The sequence below is a fragment of the Moschus berezovskii genome, chromosome 17 (genome assembly GCF_049115385.1).
Source record: "Moschus berezovskii isolate FMDL1 chromosome 17, NW_MosBer_1.0, whole genome shotgun sequence".
Taxonomy (NCBI): Eukaryota; Metazoa; Chordata; class Mammalia; order Artiodactyla; family Moschidae; genus Moschus; species Moschus berezovskii.
Window position 1 is genome coordinate 9,462,997 of NC_142476.1, and position 16,788 is coordinate 9,479,784.

The following is a 16,788-nucleotide window of genomic DNA, read 5'->3' on the forward strand; positions in this document are numbered from 1 at the left end:
CTTTCTTAACACATTTACTCTCACAGCCCTGCTGACCTGGTCTCTTGGGACTGACCAGACCTAGGTCAGAGACTCAGAGCAGTAGGACCCAGGATCACGGTTCCCCATAGAACTCAATGCTCCATCCAGACAGCCCTGCCTCTGCTCCCCACACCCCAGTCCTGCCCACCCTGTGACCTTTACTCAAACTTTCCCAGGTTTCCTTCCTCCCAGTCCTTCCAAGGTTGGGGTAAACCCTGGCTGGTGCTGTGTGTATGAGGCTTCCCTATCTGTAGAACCTTTGTGGCATCACTTCAGACTAAGATAATTTGGACACGTACTTTAATTATAATATTGTTTTCATCCTCCCTAAAGACTCTGATGCTGGGAGGGATTGGGGGCAGGAGGAGAAGGGGACGACAGAGAATGAGATGGCTGGATGGCATCACCGACCCGATGGACATGAGTTTGCGTGAACTCCGGGAATTGGTGATGGACAGGGAGGCCTTGCATGCTGTGATTCATGGGATCACAAAGGGTCGGACATGACTGAGCGACTGAACTGAACTGAACTGAAGGGGCTAAGAGACTTAAGCAGTTATTTTGAGAATTAAGTTTCTCCCAGTTATCTAAAGTTACCTCAGGCACAGAATACTTGTTACCTGAAGTTGGTTGTGTATGTAGGCTGTTGTGGAAAGTGATGTAGTGAATTTAGGACTGCAGATATCTCTTTGTGATACTGATTTTATTTCCTTTGTATATATATCCAGAACTGTGTTTGCTGAATCATATGATATATACTTTTATAAGGAACATTTTACTGTTTTCCACAACATAGCCACACAATTTACATTCCCACCAGCAGTGTGCAAAGGTTCCAGCTCCCCACATCATGGCCTTAACCTGTTAATCTTTGCCTTTATAATATACAACCTAACAGGCATGAGGTGTTGCTTTACTTTGCCCTGATGATTAGTGAGGTTGAAAACCTTTTCCTTTGTATGCTAGCCATTTGTGTCTTGTTCCCAAAACATCTGTTTAAATCTTTGCACATTCCTCAACTCCCTTATTTACTCTTTTTAATATTTGTTTTGCATTTGAGCTGTGGTATTTTCTTATGTATTTTGAGTATGAGCCCCTTATCTGATATATAGCTTGTAATTTTTCTGTAGGTTATCTTTTCATCCTAGTGATTTATTGAAGAGACTACCCTTTTCCTATGTCATTGTCTTAGAACTTTGATGAATTTCATTTGACCATGTATCCATGAGTTTTCTTGGGGCTCTTTATTCTGGTCTTTAGGGCTATGTATCTGTTTCTATGTCAGTATCATACAGGTTTGATTCCTATATCTTTGTAATGTGTTTTGAAATCAGGAGGTGAGATGCTTTGATTTTTGTTTTCAAAATTATTTTGTCTATGTGGATTCCTTAGTGGCTCCATAAATATTTGTTGATTTGTTTTTTCCATTTCTATGAAAATGATGTTAATATTTTGATTGGTGTTGTAATGTATTTTTACTTAGCTTTGGGTAGTGTAGAAATGTCAACAGTACTAAGTCTCCAGTCTATGAGCATGATCTGCCTTTTCGATTCCTCGAACCTTGTTTCACTCTCTCAGTGGGGTGTGTAGTGTTAAGTGTGCTGGTCGTGTCTCTCTGAAGGCCCTGTGTCCCTCTCTCCCTGATCTCAGGGTCAGTGGTGGAGGGCTGGGCTCATGAGGAGACACAGTGCCCCTCCCTCCCGCCTCACCTCTTCTCTAATGATGTTCAGCACAGGTGCCCTGGGCCCTGTGTTCATACCTGTCCCCTCAAGTGGAACACCTGCTGGGAAATCCTCTAAGATCTGGGTGTTGACATTACTGTTTCAGTGTCCCAAAGGCTCATGAGTACCTGGGATGTATGTATGGGCCCAGGAAATACCTACAAATGAATCATCAAATCAGGCCAGCCAAATACTCTGCCGAAGCTGTTGGGCTACAATTTACAGACCTGCAAGCCCTGTACTTTGCCTGGACTTGAGACCAAAGAAAGATTCCAGAGTTGACAGAGATATCAAAGGTTTAATAGATGAGATGTCTTACATATCTGAAGTAAAAGGGCCCTAGAGATGAAAGGTTGTTGCTGAACCACAAAAAGACGCCAGGATTCTCGGCCTCTGAAGGAGAAGAATTCAATCTGGGGCCAGAGACAAGGCTTGATTGCGCAGAGCTTTTGTGTAATAAAGTTTTATTAAGGTATAAAGGAGATAGAGAAAGCTTCTGACGTAGGCATCGGAAGGGGTCAGAAAGAGTACCCCCCTGCTAGTCTTCAGCTGGATGTTATATAGTCACTAGCAGTTTGTTAATGAAAGAAAGGAATGTCTTAAAACTCAGAATGGCACCAGGCCCCTCATCCATAAGATGTATTTTGGGATAATCCTGGCACCAGAGGAGTCATTCCGGTTCATAAAATGATTGACTTGAATCTTGTAGAAAGGCAGATTACCATACAAATAGCTTCATTTACATAGATTAGGGGAACAATATCTGAGTATAGCATAATGGTTTGTCAAGTAGGTTCTGAGCCATTAGGGGAACTGACTTGAAGACAGAGTCTGGGGCAAATGCATAGTACATTAACATAGCTTAAGACAAACATTTCCATAAGAAAAATGCATAGGTTAACTCATGGTTTGAGAATAGTTAACCTCAGGTGAAACCAGGTATCATTATGGCAATGCAGTATTTTAAGAGGAACCTCCTTTTAAATTTGTATAGAGAAGGGAAAGAAAATAGCACTAGTTTGTTTCCTCCTGCCACTTAAGAGAGATAAAAATGTCTGACACTTGCAGCCTATTTCCTCCATTTGGAGACCCCTGGCCTTCCTGCCTGTTACCTTCTCAGAGAGACACCCTCTGTGGATAGCAGGGGATAGGCAGAAGCCAGCCGCTACAGCATTCTTTACTCTGCGGGATAAGGAGTCTACCAGTTACAGTGGGAATGAACAGCAGATTGGCTCATTGGTTACCTGTGTCCACTTTCTCTGTGGCCACAGCCCTCTTAGCCCCTCAGGCTAAATACTCTCATGGGGCAGAGGTCTTTTCTTTGTTAATCTGTCAGCCAACAGCCATCTTGAAATGGCCAGGAAACACCAAGGGAATAAACAAGAGAGAGGTGTTAACATCCTGTGTATGTCCGTGCACACTCAGTCACTTAGTTGTGTCCCACTTTTTGGGACCCCATGGACTATATCCCACCAGTCTCCTCTGTCCATGGTATTTTCCAGGCAAGATTACTGAAGTGGATTGTCATTTCCTCCTCCAAAGTATCTGCCCAACCCAGGGATTGACCCCATGTCTCCTGCATTGGCAGGCAAATTCTTTACCACTGAGCCACCTGGGAATCCCTACAGCCTCCCTTGTACCAAAGTTCCTGTTCTGCCATAATCTGTCAGAAATGGCAGAACAAGTGGTGCTGATCTTAAGATTCATCCAGTCTTCCCTGGTGGCTCAGACAATAAGGAATTCACCTGCAATCCAGAAGACCTAGGTTAGAACCCTGAGTCAGGAAGATCCCCTGAAGATCAGCTGCATGAGTTATCCACACACATATATAAACGTATATTGTGGTTTCTGTGTATTATATTTGGTTGGCACTGTTGGGCCAGCCTTTGCCCAAACCAACGTCTGGGTGGGCGACCCTGGGACCCAAGCACCACGCCGACAGATGCAATCAGCAAGAGGATTTTATTGAACGTTTGCGCAAACGGGCCCTCCGCATCAAAAGCGAGCCGAGGACCCCTAGCAACAGTTACAGACCGGTTTTAAAGCCAAAAAACCACATAATTAGCATATCACACAGGTAGGTATATGATTGGCTCGTTTAAAGGTTAGGGGAATGCAGCTTAGGGACTTTCCTTGCGAAACGTGAGCCTCCGGGGTGGGGCTGCTTTTTTTTTTTCCTTCCGCAAGGCGCTTTTGGTTGCTCAAGTCCCAGGAACTTGTGAAATGTGAGCAAATGTTGGATTGCCCAAGTCCCAGGAACTTGTGAAATGTGAGCAAATGTTGGATTGCCCAAGTCCCAGGAACTTGTGAGCAAATGTTGGATTAACGTTTACACGGCGGGGGTGGGGGGGTGTTTCAGCACTAGTGAGAGGTGACTGCTATAATTTGCTTAAAAACATGTTACACATGTGTCAAAACACTTGTGATTTCAGGTTGGTTAGCCTGAAGGTGAGAGCTCTAATGGGCCTGTGGAAGTGAGAGGTTGAGAACTGACTCTTTCATCATTTCTAGGTTTGCAACTGAGATCAGTGTCTTACTGAAGGGCTCTGACTGCACAGAGCACAGATGACTGCCACCTGCTGTCCACAGTGGGGTGTCTCTTCAGGACCTTGGGAGAAAGATCACGGTGATGCTCTGAGAGCCAGCAGGGCCTCAACTGGAGGAGAAGTGGACGGATCACTCATTCTAATCACCTCGTTGCTCATGGAATGCACTGTGGAGAGCATTTGGTGCAGTGATGTGAAAGGACACAGGTAGGAAACGACATTCAGTTGGAATCTGATGGGAGAGGGTTCTGGAAGTTTAGAGTTAAACCCTCTGTTTGGAGGCTAAGGAAAGTGGACGTGAAATTAAGAAGAAGGAAATGTGTATTGAATTCTGACTTATTCTTTACATATTAAATGATATGATAGAGAAATTGTGTCCTTGGACTTGCATTGTGCTCTGTTTATAATCACCTTTTCTTGCTTTGCGCTTCAGAAATTATTTTTCCCATAAAAGCTGCTCTTTTCTGTTTTTCCACTAATATGGAAGCCAGGCCTCTGGTCAGCACATCTCGGGTATTGTGCACCGCAGACTCTGTTTTCTATTGCATGTTGAACTATGATGGCCACATCCTAGTGGGCACAAAACTCATTGTCACTTGACGCTGGAGACCCCGTCCTTGTGTGCATGTGAGGTGGTGTGTGAGCCGTGAGCTCTCTCCTCCCGCACTTTCAGTACTGTGGCTTCCCCTCATGTTTGTTCTCATTGTTAATTCCTCGTGTAAAGGGCGCTCCCAGGGGTGGATGAGTCAGAGCACGCAGGCTCTGGGTCCCTGCCTGGGCTTGGTCTCCTGGAGCTCATACCAGTGTCCGCACCAGCCAAGGCTGATGTGCTGAAGGTGCTTCCATGTGAGAGGTCCATGTCCAGCTGCTCCTAGAGACCCTCCATGGCTGCAGATTCTAGAGTCTGTGAAGGGGCCGCTGGGCTTGTTCACACACTTGCTTTCACAGCCCCGCTGACCTGGTCTCCTGGGATTGAGCAGTCCCAGGGCAGCAGTTCCTGGGGTCACTGCTGCTCTCAGAACCCACTGCTCCATCCAGACCGTCCTGCCCCTTCTGTCCAACCCTAGGCCGGCCCCATCCTCTCTCCTTCAGTTCAGTTCAGTTCATTTCACTCGGTCGTATCCGACTCTTTGCGACCCCATGAATCACAGCACGCCAGGCCTCCCTGTCCATCACCAACTCCCGGAGTTCACTCAAACTCATCTCCATCGAGTTGGTGATGCCATCCAGCCATCTTGTTCTCTGTCGTTCCTGTCTCCTCCAACACCCAATCCCTCCTTGCATCAGACTCTTTTCCAGTGAGTCAACTCGTCGCATGAGGTGGCCAAAGTACTGCAGTTTCAGCTTTAGCATCAGTCCTTCCAATGAACACCCAGGATTGATCTCCTCTAGAATGGACTGGTTGGATCTCCTTGCAGTCCAAGGGACTCTCAAGAGTCTTCTCCATCACAGTCTATAGTTCAGTTAAAAAAACAAGCACAAAAACATAAATTTTCCCTTAAAAATACATTAATATTTATAAAACATAACAAGGGTAATAGTAATATAGGAGTACAAGCACAAACACAAATTTGAAAAAAAATCAGTTTTATATGATAAAATTAAAAATAATATTTTCTATTATATCTTGATTACTAGTAAAAGTTTGCTGACACGGAATGCTAAAAGTACTTTTGTTAATTCATTAAAATTATACAGTTAGCAATTTAATTTTCAATTGGTATAACTTAAAGTGATGTCACCTATTCTTGGCAGATGGAATGCCACAGATGATTTGATCATTTTTAATTTAGAGAGAGCTTTCTGCTAATGCAACTGCTAATAGAGTTGTTAAGAATATTTTATAGACTGTGACAACAAAGACATAAATTTTGGATAAACTATTTCAGAAAGAATTTTCTGTACTTAGAGCTAATGATTCTTGTGGAGCCATTTTCCAGAAAGATTTAATTCTTCACACATACTAGTTTCATGTAAGTTTGAATTTAGTTTTAAGTGAAAATGTATACAATGACATTTTAATGTTTCTTCTGACGTTTCTTATAACTTGTGGAGTTTGTACAAAAAACCAAAACTGACTTTGTGATTTGCACATAGTTCAAAAGTGCCTCTTTATGTATACTATCATCAACCAATCAAGGAATTTTTAAAAGTTTTCTTTTTAATAATTGTTTCATCCAAAGTTTTATATGAAAATTGTATTGTTTTCTAATGACTGTGATGATCTTTACATTTAATTTCTAAGTCTACAAATGAAGAAAATTCTGCAGTTTTGCAGTGTTGCAGAAGTTTTTGAAACCATAGATTCTCAAATCTTTAAAGAATTCTGGCAACTCCCTGAATATGCTTTATTGGGTTATTCATGAGAACAATTTTATTTTATAGTATTTTGTTGACTAGTTTATCTGAGAGCCAACAGGTCCTGTCCCGTTGCTCCGGTCTGGAAGTTAATACATCCGCAGACACCACTGGACTGGACTGGCCATGGGAATGACAGGCAAGTCGGCCTCCCAACCTATCCTGCAGTGGTCCCCGCAAGGATCCCTCCTCTCTCCTGGGGGCCAGGGTGCTGTGGCAGTCGCTGCAGCAGCTCTCCTGCTGCTACATTCAAGGGCGCCATCAGTGTGGATCCAGATCTAAGCTCAGCTGCGTCCTCGGACCCCCGCATGCCGAGACTGGTCCAGCCCACAGGCGCTGCGTGCAGCCAGGTCCACTGCTTGGGGCCCACGTGGGCCTCACCCTGCCTGCACGCACGCTGTGCTAAATGCCATGCCTCTGCTTGTGTGCATGTTCCAGTGTTCCATCAGATTTCACCTACAAAACTCAGGCTCAAAGATAGAAAACATTTAGATGATGCCAACAGAGAGAAGGGCTTCCCTGGTGGCTCAGACAGTAAAGAATCCGCCTACAATGCAGGAGACCTGGGTTCGATCCCTGGGTTGGCAAGATACACTGGAGGAGGGCATGGCAACCCACTCCGGTATTCTTGCCTGGAGAATCCCCATGGACAGAGGAGTTTGGTGGGCTACAGTCCATGGGGTTGCAGTGAGTCGGACATGACTGAGCGACTAACACTTGCACTACTTAACTTCCACTTACCAGAACGTAAAGCAGACACAGGGCCCCTGGTGAGAGGTGGCCTTGTAGGACTGCCCAGGTCACCACTTGAAAGCCATCTTGCTAGTACTCCATGCCCTATGCCGGCATCCCTTGGGTCTCAGTACATTCAGTTCAGTCCAGTCCAGTTCAGTGGCTCAGTCGTGTTCGACTCTTTGCGACCCCATGGACTGCAGCACACCAGGCCTCCCTGTCCATCACCAACTCAAAGAGTTTACTCAGACTCACGCCCATTGAGTCGGTGGTGCCTTACAACCATCTCATCCTCTGTCCTCTCCTTCTCCTGCCGCCTCAGTCTTTCTCAGAATCAGGGTCTTTTCCAATGAGTCAGTTCTTCGCATCAGGTGGCCAAAGTATTAGAGTTTCAGCTTCAGCATCAGTCCTTCCAATGAATATTCAATAAGTTAGCAATTCCCAAACCCTGTTCTGCAGAAGAGGTGCTCTGTGAAAAGATAGCAATGGGCAATGCTGTCTGAGCCCCGACCCTGGGATTCCCAGCTCACGTTAGTAAATTACAGTCTGGAAACCCTGACTTAAAGAGGCAATCTCATTTAGCCCATCCTTTCTGAAACAAAATCCCATTTAGGTAAAAAGCTTCTGCATATGCTGAGAAATGTCAGTAACCTGTAAAATAAAAATTTTAATGCTGTGCTAGGCTGTAGTGCAGTCTTCTTTCAAAAAATCCTAAAGGCTTTTTTCTTTTTTATCCTCCACATCAGAACAGGCATTCCATTTAAACTACTATCCTCCAACTAAGGATAAAAGCAAACTAATCTCACAGCTATCATCACTGTATCACAGCTTAACATAATATATAAAAATATGTCTGTATCAAGTATAAAATTATTCATATATTATGTTATAGTTTAAATAGAAGGCCTATTCTGAGGTAGAGGATAAAAAAGAAAAATGCCTTCAGGAATTTTTGAATACTGGATTACAGCATAGCACAGCATTTAAAAAAAATTTATCAAGGCTTAACATAATATAGAAAAATATAAGAAAGTATATTTTGTTTGGTAATAATAAAATTTTAATTATTATAAAATAATGTTTTATCCTGAAAGTCATATAGGAATTATTGCCCCTCTAGACTACAAATTACATGATACCAGTTTATTCTGTTGTATAGAAGGAGCTATTTTAAATCTCACACATGTGATTTTTGTTAAGTAGAGCTATATAAAGCAACTAAAATTGCATTCCCTAGTGGCAGGTCCATTGAATGGCAGGTCCTAAGGTAAATAAAACATTCGAGCTCACAGACAATTTCATTGAAAATTTTTAAAATGTAAATCTCTGTTTCCTCTTAAAATCTTCAATGGCATCTCACTTCTAGGGAAAAGTACAAGCTTAAGATGGCCTACAGTGCTTTGTGTATTTTAAAAGCACCTACTTGGCCTGCCTCATTTGTACCATTCCTCTCCTTATTTACCATATATTAGCCTTCTGGCTTTCATTCATTCATTCCATAAGTATTTATTGACATACTATAAAAATATCCAAAAAGAATAAGGACCACGCCCCCAATAAAACAAATGAATATAGAATCTGTAATACAGTGTCAGGTAGAGACAAATACTGTAAAGAAAAATAAAACAGGCAAGAAGGTACAGTTGGCAGCAAGGCGTGTTTTTAGTTGGAGTGCTCAGGACCTCTGAGAAGACTTCTCTTCTGGTTGTTCGTTTGGTTTGTGTGTTGTTGTTGTTGTTGTTTGCCACAGAGCTTGTAGGATCTTATTATAGTTCCCCAACTAGGGATCAAACCTGGCCCATGACAGTGAAAGCACTGAGTCCTAACCACTGGATGAAAAGGAGACTTTTGAAAAGACACCTAAGTGAGGTGAAGGCACAGCCATGCACAGAGCCAGGGGAACAGCATTAAAGGGAGAGCTTGGGGTGTGCACTGCACGTTGTGAAGAACAAGATGACTGCCGGGGACAGAGGAGGAAAGGGGAGAGTGGCGTAAATGAAAAGTAGGCAGGGCCTACTGAATTCAAAACACATAAGAACGCCATAGCAGTCAAAACAGTGTTCTACCAGCAACAAAATAGGCAGTGAGACCAATGAACCCTAAGAAGGGAATCTCGAATAAACTGACACATGTGTGACCAAATGATCTTTGCCAAGGGCCTAAAATTACCAAGTGAAGAAAGAACAGTCTTCTCAACAATCAACAGAAAAAAAAGGTAACTTATAGAATGAGAGGAAGTATCTGAAAACTTTGTATCTGAATAAGAGACCAATATCCAGAATATATAAGAAATGAGTAAAACTCAACTTCAAAACAACAGCAGGCAAATAACTGAGTTTAAAAAATGTGTATAAAGCTTCAACAGACATTTCTTCATAGAAGACAGAGAAGTGATCAGTATATATAGGAAAAGTGCTCAACATCACTAAGTATCAGTGAAATGGAAACCAACTCAGAAGGAAATATCAGCTTTCAGGATGTGTATTATGAAAAAAAAAAAAAAAAAAGAGGAAGAAAAAACACCCAGATATTGTCAAGGATTTGGAGAAATGGAAATTCTGTACCCAGTTTGTAGAAATGGCATAGCCATTATGGAATTAAAATGGCATAGCCATTATGGAACAATTTGGAAGTCCCTCAAAATATTATTAAGAGAATTATCATAAGATCAAGGAATCACTCTTTTCAGTTCATGTCCAAAGGAGATAAAACTACAATGTCCAAGAGACACATACAGTCTCATGTCCATTGCTGCATTATACACAGCAACCAAGAGAGTTGCTGCCTTATTTCACTAACCATAATATATCTTTGCATTATTTGGGCCATTCATTTTGTAGCATATTTCAATTCTTAATTCATTTTTGTGGTTGAATAGTATTCCATTCTGTGTATATATTTCATTTATCTATTCATCACACCATGGTCTTTGGGTCATTTCTGTCTCTTGACTACTCAGGATACACTATGAACATTAGTGTACAGATTTCTGTATGGTACCATAATGATGATAAATAACATTTTTCATATTTAAAATATTGTTATTGAAAGGTGTATCTGTGGGGTCTGGCTGCTCGCCACTCAAAAGCCAATAAGCAGGCCAGGTTGGTAGAAAGGAAAGTTTGGTTTATTTCAGATGCTGGCAACTGTGGGGGGGTGGCAGATATCTGTCCACAGGCCGACTCCCCTACCCCTCATCCCCGACAAGGGGTTGAGAGCTTTAATAGGCAGAGTGGGAAGGGAGGTTACATGTAGAAACAGCACAGTCATCTTCAAATTGGTCATCATCGGTCTGACTAGCATCGTCTTGGTTGTTTCAGGCAATTAATCTTCAGTTCTGGGGTGTGCTTGTTCCCAAAAGAAGTCAACCCTGAATATTCATTGGAAGGACTGATGCTGAAGCTCCAATACTTTGGCCACCTGATGTGAGGAGCCGACTCACATCAGGGGTGTTCTTTGTGGTCAGTTCTCAGAATTGTGGCAGCTCAAATCCCGGATACAGTCTGCTCTTCATGTAGCTAACTTCCTCACCTGGTGTTCTGGTGTCTGAAAGACAGCTCACAGGATATGGCTCAGAATATTATCTACAGCCCTTGAGAAAGAACTAAAGGTCCTCGACTGTGCTTAATGACTACATTATTATTACTCCTTTAATTGTTTTCCTTTGTTTCAGTATTTTTGACTTCTCTGATTAAACTTGTCTTGGGCTAAAGTTTTCCACAAGCAAAAGGCAGGCAGATAAAAGTGGCAGTGGGGTGGGAAGGGGCAATGAACGGTCCTGCTCCATTTCAGTATCATTGAATGTAACAACACAAAGTGAGAATCTTAGGTGAACTATGGATTTAATTACTAAAAATACATTCTCTCCCTAATCGCAGTAAACGTGCCTTACATATGTCATCTGTTAGTAACACATGTTAGCTGAAACTGGAGTGACAGGATAGAGGAATTGTCTATATTGTCTGTACACTTTTTATGTCAATGTAATCCTGTGCTGAATAAAGCCTAATTATTTAAAGCATTCTTGAAACATGGCTTCATGGAGAAACGTATCAAATCTAATGTTAAAAAAATTAGCTAATGTCAGAACCTTAGCTAGAGACCATATTCACTCTTAAACACAAAGCAAATATTGAACTTTAAAGGCATCTTTCCTTCCATAGTTAAACCAGTACAGACTGATGTCGTTTCAGTTTGAAAACATGAAATAAAAGAACATTGCTTAATATTTCAATTTTTTTCTTAAATACGAGGCATTGAACATATTACAATAACGATGCCTGAGTGAACTTAGTGAGGAAATTTCCGCAGTACCTTCACCTGCATCACCCATTTTCGTGGCCAGCTACGAACCCTCTAGACTCAGCTGGTGGTTGATGTTCTTGATTCTGAGGGATGATTCTTCTCGCCTTCTGGGCAAAGCACCCTGAGAAACGCACTAAAATGGAGAGAGCTGTCGACATCTTGCTGGCAGAGGACCACCCGGGAACTAATAATGATTGATCCACAATTCAATCCTCGGTCCCCTCCCTCACCAGATGCCTAGCAGAGCCTCCTGAATCCAAGGTGGACTTAGGAAGATCTGTGGTTTAATGTGCACTGAAAACACCCAAGAGACTGGCTGTGCAGACAAATATCTCTATATCACTGAGACCTAGAAGCTCAGCAGAGCATGGTGACATGCCTGATGGACCGGATTCAAATCCTGTTCAACAGAAGTAGGTACTTGGGAAAGACATATGTATCCCCCTTTGCCTCAGTTCCCTGTGGTGAGTTGGAGAAATGTTCATATGGCCTAATTTTAGTATTATCAGGCCCAGAATGAGTAAATATGGCTTAAAATACTAGAAAAATAAAGGAGGGCCCTCCCTGGCAGTCCAGAGGGTAAGAATCTGCCTCGCAACGCAGGGGACAGGGATTTGATTTCAGGTCAGGAAACTAAGGTCCCACGTGCCTCAGAGAACCCAAGCCCACATGTTGCAACCACTGAGCCCAAATGCCACAACTAGAGAGTCAATGCACTGCAACAAAAGATCTGCATGACACAGCGAAGAGCCCATGTGCCACAACTAAGACCCGATGCAGACAAATAAATACATAGAAAAGTGCAGGACTGTGCTTCATTAAGTGCTCTGGAAGTGTTCAGTCTTGAACGATGGCAAGAATAAGGTGCATCTGGTGGTTAAAAGCAGAGAGGGCATTTGGATGTCACCAATAAGTGGGGACGAAAACTTACTCTTCAGCTTTTTCACAGAAACAAGGCTTTACAGCTCATGGAGAGTATCTATTATCATGTCCTTTGACACCCAGCCCTGCTGTGGAGGAAGCAGGGACACAGAGAGGGCTGTAACCTATATGTTACAGTAGAGGGTGTTAAAATTTAGAGGGATCAAGTGACTTTCCAAGAGCACACTGCGATATGATGGCTATGGGACAGGACTGTAGACAGTTCCCTGAAGACACAGATGCCTGCACCCCTGAGACCTGTGCTGAACCCGAGTCAGGAGCTTTCCCCCTTCAAATTCTTCTGCCCCTAGTTTTCTGTGGATGAGTGATGCCCTGGGGAAGACGTCTGAGTCTAAAAAGAGCTCCAATCCCCCTCCTACCGTTTGTCTCTATATTTCAATTCCTGATCCAAAACACAAGTTTCTTCTGAGCAAAGCCCCTCAGAAAGACCACAGGATTCCAACTCTGTCCATCCTCCCCAGCCTCTCTGCATGGTCAACCATCTCACAAGCAGGCTTCTCAAAGCCCAGGTCACCTTGCTGAGTGACCAGTGGTCTGTTTGGCCACCAAGTTGGCTCAGAGCTCAGAACCTTCTAAACCAAAGGCCATGTGATGGCTCTACAAAGAATTAGTTTCCCTACCACTGACCAAGTCTGGATGAGCAGTTAATGTGCATTAACTGGGGAGGTGGCCATCTGTGCTGGGCTTTGGTGACTTAAGTCTGTGATGCTCAAAGTCTCACAGTTGATCTGAGCACTGATTTGAGCAGCTTGGACCAAGCACTAGCTAAAAATGGGCAGGAGCTCAATTCTTTCCTCACTAAAATTCTGACTCTATCAACTACTCATCATAATGTAGACCTTGTAGTGGAAGACAACAGAGTCCCATATTCATTTGGAAAATCATCTCTATACTCACAGCCTGGAGACAGCACCCCAAGATTCTCCTTGAGGATCCACAGACAGACCCTCCTTCCCTCAGTCACCAAATGTTCATCCTACAAACCCGACAGCACTGACCTGTCTTACCAAATTCCCTAGACATGTGAACAGGGAAGTTTGTGCTTAGTCGCTCAGTCGTGTCAGACTGTTTGTGACCCCACGGACTGTAGTCCACCAGGCTCCTCTGTCCATGGGGACTCTTCAGGCAAGAGTACTGGGATAGGTTGCCATGCCCTCCTCCAGGGTATCTTCCCAACTCAGGGGTTGAACCCAGGTCTCCTCATTGCAGGCGGATTCTTTACTGTCTGAGTCACCAGGGAAGCCGTGGCAACAGCCGATCCTATAATGTCTATTGTTGGGGAGACCTCATGGTTCTCCTGCTTCAGGTCTTTCCATCTGTTCTCTGCTAGGGTGTGTACAAAACTGGCACTGGGAAACTGTACGTATTTCTAAATTTAGGAAGATATTTAAGCAGCCAGCTAACAGAAGAATCAAAAACCATAAATTAAGGAATCAAACAAAGCTATAAAATACATTTATAACTGTAGGTAAACTAGAGTGATTTCCATCTATTCTCTGGTGTGCTTAGTCGCTCAGTTGTGTCTGAGTCTTGCGACCCAATACACTATAACCTTTCAGGCTCCTCTCTCCATGGGATTCTCCAGGCAAGAATACTAGAGTGGGTCGCGATTTCTTTCTCCAGGGGATCTTCCCTACCCAGAAATCAAACCCAGGTCTCCTGCATTGCAGTCAGACTCCTTACTGACTGAGCTACAAAGGAAGCCCATTCTCTGGTAGAGTGTATACAAAACTGGCACTAGGAAATTGCACATTTTTCTGAATTTAGGAAGCTGCCCATCAGCCAGCTGATGGAAGAATTAAAAATAAAATTTAAGGAATAAAACAAAGTATAAAATAGACTTGTAACTCTGTATATAAATCAGAGTGATGGAAATGAAAAAAAAATGAGGAAGATACATCAGTAAAAGTTAACCAGCCCATTTGAAGGACCAGCCTTCAGTGGATCAGCAGGAACCTAAATCCAGAACAACAGTTTAGGCTGCGCACTTCAAACTCTCAAGGTTCAAGGTGAGCTCTTCTCACTTAACACCATATGTGAACCTCTCAGCTCACAAAGTGGCAGTTAGTACAGAATGCAGAATATGTGTTATCACATTCAGTTCAGATCAGTTCAGTCACTCAGTCGTGTCCAACTCTTTGCGACCCTATGAATCGCAGCACGCCAGGCCTCCCTGTCCATCACCAACTCCCAGAGTTCACTTAAACTCATGTCCATCGAGTCGATGATGCCATCCAGCCATCTCATTTTCTATCGTCACCTTCTCCTCTTGCTCTCAATCCCTCCCAGCATCAGAGTCAACTCTTCGCATGAGGTGGCCAAAGTATTGGAGTTTCAGCTTTAGCATCAGTCCTTCCAATGAATACCCAGGACTGATCTCCTTTAGAATGGACTGGTTGGATCTCCTTGCAGTCCAAGGGGCTCTCAAGAGTCTTCTCCAGCACCACAGTTCAAAAGCATCACTTCTTTGGTGCTCAGCTTTCTCTATAGTCCAACTCTCACATCCATACGTGACCACTGGAAAAACTATAGCCTTGACAAGTCGGACTTTTGTTGGCAAAGTAATGTCTCTGCTTTTTAATATGCTATAGGCCTGGCGTGCTGTGATTCATGGGGTCACGCAGAGTCGGACACGATTGAGCGGCTGAACTGAACTGAACTGAACTGAGGTTGGTCATAACTTTCCTTCCAAGGAGTAAGCATCTTAATTTTATGGCTGCAATCACAATCTGCAGTGATTTTGGAGATCAGAAAAATAAAGTCAGCCACTGTTTCCACTCTTTCCCCATCTATCTGCCATGAAGTGATGGGACCGGATGCCATGATCTTTGTTTTCTGAATGTTGAGTTTTAAGCCAACTTTTTCACTCTCCTCTTTCATCAAGAGGCTCTTCAGTTCTTCTTCACTTTCTGCCATAAGGGTGGGGTCATCTGCATATCTGAGGTTATTGATATTTCTCCCGACAATATTGACTTCAGCTTGTGCTTCCTCCAGCCCAGCGTTTCTCATGATGTACTCTGACTATAAGTTAATACATTGAAAAAGCTTTGAATATGCTGAAAAATAATGTCCTCCTTCATAATGATACCAGGGTATTTTTGAAATATTCTACCACCTTATATTGAACTTCACTATAAAAAACACCTTTAGGTGAACTACTGTCATTAGAGAATCTTGAATCGGTTGAAATAAACCCCGTTACATGTGTAGCAGTCCACAGTCTCAGCAGAAGCGTCTGACCTGCATTTGGAGGCTGTGCTGCCTCAGACATGTATGCCATGGGGTGAGGTGTAATCATGCCCATTTTAGGGGACTATGCAAACAGATACGGAGAGTGTACTTCATAATTCACACGTGAATAATGGCGGGGAGTTCCAAGTTTTTACGAAGTGTGTGATATTATTTTTTCAAGTATTAACTCTCTGACTTCAATTTCCAACTGCATTCACAAGATTTCTGACATTCACAAAGCAAACAATGGAATATTACGCAGCTATAAAAAAAGAATGCATTTGAGTCAGTTCTAATAAGGTGGATGAATCTAGAACTTATTATACAGAGTGAAGTCAGTCAGAAAGAGAAAGATAAATAGTGTATATTAACACATGCTTATGGGATCTGGAAGCAACAATTAGAACCCTGTAGTGAACAACTGATTGGTTCAAGATTGAGAAAGGAGCATGACAGAGCTGTGTGCTGTCACCCTGTTTGCTTAACCCGTATGCTGAGTTCAGTTCAGTCAGTTCAGTTCAGTCGCTCAGTCGTGTCCGACTCTCCGCGACCCCATGAACCACAGCACGCCAGGCCTCCCTGTCCATCACCAACTCCCGGAGTTCACTCAAACTCATGTCCACAGAGTCGGTGATGCCATCCAGCCATCTCATTCTCTGTCGTCCCCTTCTCCTCCCACCCCCAACCTTTCCCAGCATCAGTCTTTTCCAGTGAATCAACTCGTCGCATGAGGTGGTCAAAGTATTGCAGTTTCAGCTTTAGCATCAGTCCTTCCAATGAACACCCAGGACTGATCTCCTTTAGAATGGACTGGTTGGATCTCCTTGCAGTCCAAGGGGCTCTCAAGAGTCTTCTCCAACACCACAGTTCAAAAGCATCAATTCTTCGGCGATCAGCTTTCTTCATAGTCCAACTCTCACATCCATACATGA

General features: G+C 43.2%; 1 long non-coding RNA gene across 1 annotated transcript; it reads left to right on the forward strand.

Moving 5' to 3' along the window:
- The first annotated feature begins 2,887 nt into the window (after positions 1 to 2,887).
- On the forward strand, positions 2,888 to 11,319 carry LOC148775054 (uncharacterized). Its single transcript, XR_016039526.1, has 4 exons — positions 2,888 to 4,048; positions 4,254 to 4,495; positions 6,708 to 6,785; positions 10,699 to 11,319. It is a non-coding gene; the product is annotated as an uncharacterized LOC148775054 (long non-coding RNA).
- Positions 11,320 to 16,788: the final 5,469 nt, after the last annotated feature.